The 5,610-nt window shown below is 46.1% G+C and overlaps 1 pseudogene across 1 annotated transcript; it reads left to right on the top strand.

The window, feature by feature from the left end:
• Positions 1-840: 840 nt before the first annotated feature.
• LOC310780635 (NXPE family member 3 pseudogene) lies at positions 841-2,181 on the top strand (annotated as a pseudogene). Its single transcript has 2 exons — positions 841-953; positions 1,183-2,181. The product of its transcript is annotated as an NXPE family member 3 pseudogene (transcript).
• Positions 2,182-5,610: the final 3,429 nt, after the last annotated feature.

Here is a 5,610-nt window from a genome sequence, read left to right as displayed (position 1 = left end):
AGCGTCTGCGTCTAGTAGCCTACTGTAGGTACACGGCAATAAAAGGATAGAGCGGGTTGAGGTTTAGTCATATAGAGAGCTCCAGGAACGAGTCCGGAAATCATCGATGCTAACAGCCCTGGTTCTTCACAGTTTTCGCCTATGGGAGTTTTGAATGGGTTTTTGGCGCGATGCTTCTAATAATCTCTCTGGGCAACGCTGGCTTAATCAAACGCGAACCAGTGTTTAGTAACATCATTGAATGAGTTTTGAAGCTTTTATGTGCCGTTAAAAGGGTGGCTAGCTGGCAAACGGCTAAATGAGACTACAATGTCGACGCGGATATTATACGTCATCACGAGTGAACGCGGAAATTCTTTCTCTCGCAATCAATGCGTGGACGCCTATGCGACACTGTGTAGTTCTGGATTAGTTTAGCACAAGCTTTTTACCTCTAGGGCTCGCAGTTACGCTTCAAAACTCATGAAAGTGGTCCTCATGTGTGAAGATTATCCCGCTGAACCTTGGTTCGCGTTTGATTAAACTTGCGTTGCCCACAGACGGTATTTGAAGCATCGCGCCAAAAACCCATTCAAAAATCCCATAGATAGAAACAGTGAAGAACCAGGAAGTTCGGGACTTCCGCGTTCAGCCTACAAAAATACGTCATCCCTGGAGCTCTCTATGACTGAGCAGGCTGAATGGCGGTATGGCCTAATTATCACTAGATTCAAAAGAAAAAAGAGACGTGTTCATTAGGCTTCTAGCATCAGAAATGTGGATTGAACTGGGTGAGGAAGCTCTATTCTTGTCCCCTACAAATGTCAATCAAATCAGGAACATTCTAGGGGGAGAATCCTGATGGATCGGCCCTGGCCTGTACCATCTGTCCTGGCCTGTACCATCTGTCCTGGCCTGTACCATCTGTCCTGGCCTGTACCATCTGTCCTGGCCTGTACCATCTGTCCTGGCCTGTACCATCTGTCCATCTGTTGTTCACGCACAGTTAGCCACTGTGCTCACTAACACGGGTTTAAACCTATTTGTGAACAAGATTTGAGAGAAATAAGAGATCTTTTATTTAAACTTGTGAAAAAATGTATGCCAAAACCAAACATGTATTTTATATTTTTGTTTGGTATATACCTTTCCTTAATGTATACAAGTTTGTTTTTTAACCTTAAAACGGTTATCTCTCATCAGGTGCAACTACACCGACCTGCAGACCGGGGGGAGCCATGGTTCTGTTACAAGCCCAAGACACTGAGCTGCAATGACAGGAGCATCCACTCCTCCATGGGAGGATTCAAGAAAACGCTCATGGCCAATGAGGAGAAACTCTTCCAAAGAGGTGTGAACATGAAAGTCTTCATTCATTCTTCAGGGTTTGACAGTGTCACTGTGTTGCCAAAGGAGGAAGGTCAACCAGAGATGCAGAGCAGCGTTTTGAAGCCTGAACCTTCTGGATATTACCACCAGGGGTTGTGGCGAGCCCTAGGTGGCACCACAGTTCGCCAATTCAATGACCCCGCTGTCATCAGCGAGTGTCTGAGAGGAAAGATGGTCCACCTGTATGGAGACTCCCCCATCAGACGGTGGTTTGAACACCTCAACTCTGTGCTGCCAGACCTGAAGGAGGTTGACCTGGGCAGCCCGAAGGAGGTTGGACCATTCATGGCCATCGACAGCGTGCACAACATCCTGGTGAAGTTCCGCTGCCACGGCCCTCCAATCAGATGTCGCAATGTCCCGACCGCTGATCTACGCTACATCGCCAATGAGCTGGACAGCCTGGTTGGAGGCAGCCAGACCGTTGTGGTCTTTGGCATCTGGGCCCACTTTAGCACGTTCCCCGCCGAGGTTTCCATCCAAAGGCTGCAGGGCATCCGCAGGGCAGTGCGGCGGCTGCTGGCCAGGGCGCCTCCGGTGGTCATCCGGACCGCAAATCTCAAGGACTTGACGCTTTACGAGGCGCTGACCAACAGTGACTGGTACTCGCTGCAGAATGACGAGGTGCTCCGAGCCCTGTTCAGTGGCCTGAATGTCCACCTGGTGGACGCCTGTGGAGGCTCTGTGGCACGATGAGAGTCACCTCAACAAGTACCTGTGGCTGCATAAACCCAGCCGGCTGCTCTCTCCTGAGTACTGCTGGGACAAACGCATTGGCACCCGGAGTGACATACGCATCGTCCGCCTACTGTGGGCACCGAAATATGATAAGATGAAGGGAGGGCGGAGGGAGGAAAAGGAGAAGGGGGTAGAGAGGGGGGGAGGGGGTAGAGGGAGGGGGGGATGGGAAGAAGGGAGGAGAAGGGGGTAGAGAGGGGGGGGGTGGGAAGAAGGGAGGGGGGGGGGGGGGAAGAAGGGAGGGGGGGGGAAGGAGAAGGGGGTAGAGAGGGAGGGGGGGATGGGAAGAAGGGGGGTAGGAAAAGGAGAAGGGGGGGTACTATGAGGGGGGGAAGCAGGCACAGTGGTCAACAAAGAGCTGTTGGAGTTTCTGTCTGAAGATGGAAAGTGATGTCAGGGTTGTGAGTTTGAGGGTGCTCTGAAGAATATTCCAGTCATATGCTGCTGCAAAACGGAAGGAGGTGCGGCCGAAGACGGTTCTATAAACGGTTGAAGGGCCACAACCTGGAACTTTATTGAGTAAAGTGCAAGTTGTTTAATGTGATGTGCATTATGTTTGCATTATGTTTTTTGTTACTTTGTGGCTTAATTTACACATAACCTGTAGTCAGGGATTTTCATACTGAATGAAAGTATCTTTCAAGGACAGACATGAGGTTTTAACCACAGCTCACTGAGCTCAGGTCAATCTTTGCAAATGGTGCCTATGCCCTATAGGCCCTTTTCAGTGTCCATTTTGTGTCGAAAAGGCAGGATAAACACAGGTGCAGGCAAAACAGTAATGAGGGTTTCCAACTTCCATGATTGGAACTTGGAAACCCTCATTACTGTTCTGCCTGCACCTGTGTTTATCCTGCCTTTTTGACACAAAATGGACACTGTTAAAAGGGCCTATTGCTGGAATACATGTGTCTAAAAGGGTGTGTTGAAACAAGAAATTACTTTTATTACTAAATACACACATCCAGATGTGTTTAAGGTAGTAGCAAAATACCTGACATTTGTACCAAGTATTTTGCAGATCAAATACCAAAGTATTTTTGGTCCCATTTTCAACTTTTAATAGCTCTATTTTATGTTACCTACTATGAGTGATAGCTTGTCAGATTTTACAGAGAGGGTGTCCTATCAATTGGCTTCGTCATATAGCCCCTATCCACTTTCCTGATTGGCTGTAATGATCCTGAAGTTGCATTGAGATGTGTGATTGTCTATAGCTGTTTATCCCAAAGTCACATTTACATGAGTGACAGTTTGTTGACTCAAGAGAGTAATCCTGAAACTCCATTGAGTTGTGTTGATGTGTGATGGCTCTGGACTCAAGGTCGACTGGTGGGATTCGAAGCCGAAGGTCAGTTATTTTGTCAAGTAACACAAGTTACAAATTGAGTTACATTCTTTCCACAACTGGGTAGTGGGGCGGGACTTCGAAGGTCTGGAGCCAGGTTATCAAAGCACATATTTAAATAAAGATATTAATTTCCTAATCAAATTGTGTTTGTATCCAAATAACCACTACAGATGACGATAACAACGAAAAAGGATAACATTTAGAATTTTGGATGGTTTAACTTCAAGACTTGAAATTCTTTTTTGGGATGTTCCAGGGGCAGCGATGTCATTCTGCTACTGCTGTTATTTTTGTACTGACCCCAATAGACAGAAAATAAATGATCGAGCAAATGAATGAAAAGTAGGCCTAAATATGTAGCCTAATCTTTCTCTGATACCACTACTGGACCCGTGGGAGTTGTAGCCTACCCACCCCTTCCGGTCAGAGTTGGACACCCCTAATTAGGTAATCACGGCAATTACCTAGTTAAAAAAATCTGTCTCCGTCAGGTCACCCTGATCAGCCTGATCAGCCTGATCACAGCTCAACTCTGCTCACAGACACATGGACACCTCTCATTCTTATATTAGTAGATAGATACAGCATTATATTTCCGTCTGTGCTGATTTTTTAAATGGCAAGATAGGTTTTAGGTTAACCTGCAGCAGGTGTATATTGTTTTGCAGCTAAACTTAAACTTAATTCTTCACTATATTGGATGGCTTGCATCTTGTCTGGAACATTTCTCTGCATGGCTAGTGACCAGCTGGTGTGACTTGGACACATCTTCAGTAATGAACCCAGGTTCATTGGGTGTTTCGGGTCTCAAATCATTACACACTCTTATCTCACCAGGGACCAAAGGTAATGGCCGTGTGTGAGCAGGATTTTGGCCGGCCCACAGCTATGGCCTTTTATGTGCGATCGGGCTGAAAGTTTCAGGGGGTGTAAAGAGCACCCGTGCGGGTGACCTGTGATGTCATCCTTCCTGGCTGAGGCTATAAGTTCAGTGATGATGTAATCCATGATGATGTCATCAGTGATGTCATCCTTCCTGGGTGAGGCTATTGCAGGCCAAGCAGTATGTGACGCACAGTGGGCGAGCTGCAGGGCGGGCGAGCCTAGGAACCGAGCGGACGTCTAACTGGCTTTTTGTTTGTAGGCCTACTTTATAATTAACATTGTTTCAAGCTAAAGTAAACTAGCACAACATGCTAGTTTGGTTGAATATGAGCAGATAATATTGCCAGAAACACGTCGGAATTCATCCTGCTGCTGATGGAACACCTCCTGCGGTCTCGTCTATAAAGTAGAAGTGGTCTAGATCTGGAGATTCATCTTTGAGGGATTGACAGCACTCATCTACCGGGCTAATTATGTGGGTGTTCTCCACATGTGCTGTGGGTGTTATCCACATGGTTTGGATGGAACGTGTCAAACTTGTCGAGCTTGAGTGCACTGGTGTGCACATGTCATGTGCCTCCTCACATAGTGGCTGGTGGCAGCAGGCGCCTAAAACGCTTCAACAATTATGACATCGAAACGTCATCCAGGGACACTTCCAGGAGCTGGCTGGATCCCAATCATGGCTCCATGGGGCCGCCCCGCAGTGAAGAGGTACCGCACCTGTGAGGGAACCTTTCAAACTACCTTTTTGTTTGTACTTTTTAATGAACATCGTTTCAAGCTAAAGCCAGACAGACAGCGTTGTAGCAGCTGGCTTGGAGAAAAACGGACACAACAAACTTTTAAAAGTGCACCCAAATTTTTTATTTATTTAATCAGTGCACAGCACACTGTAATTCGAAGAAGGAAATATTATTGTTATTGTATTATTTATGAGAAACATGTGACAGTAGATCAGATTGGCTGAAAGCCTGCAGTGCTGTTACCAACACAAAGTCTGAAATGAGGAGATTACAGATTATGCCCCCAGACTCCAGTAGTTAAATGCAGGAAAGGTGTTCAAAAGTAAATCCAAAAGTAATGGAAAGAAATCAGTTACAATAATTTAATATTGTGTTACTAGGATTACGTCACAGATAAATTTTTTGAACCGGTAACTAGTAATTGTATCGGATTAAAGTAACCCTACTAATCGTGCATGTAAAAAAAGCAGCTCGACAGTATGCTTACTCTGAAAGCAATGCTAGAATTTGACAAAAAGTGCT

Source organism: Poromitra crassiceps (assembly GCF_964638095.1).
Source record: "Poromitra crassiceps genome assembly, chromosome: 8".
Classification (NCBI taxonomy): Eukaryota; Metazoa; Chordata; class Actinopteri; order Beryciformes; family Melamphaidae; genus Poromitra; species Poromitra crassiceps.
This window is presented reverse-complemented; position numbering and strand designations above follow the sequence as displayed.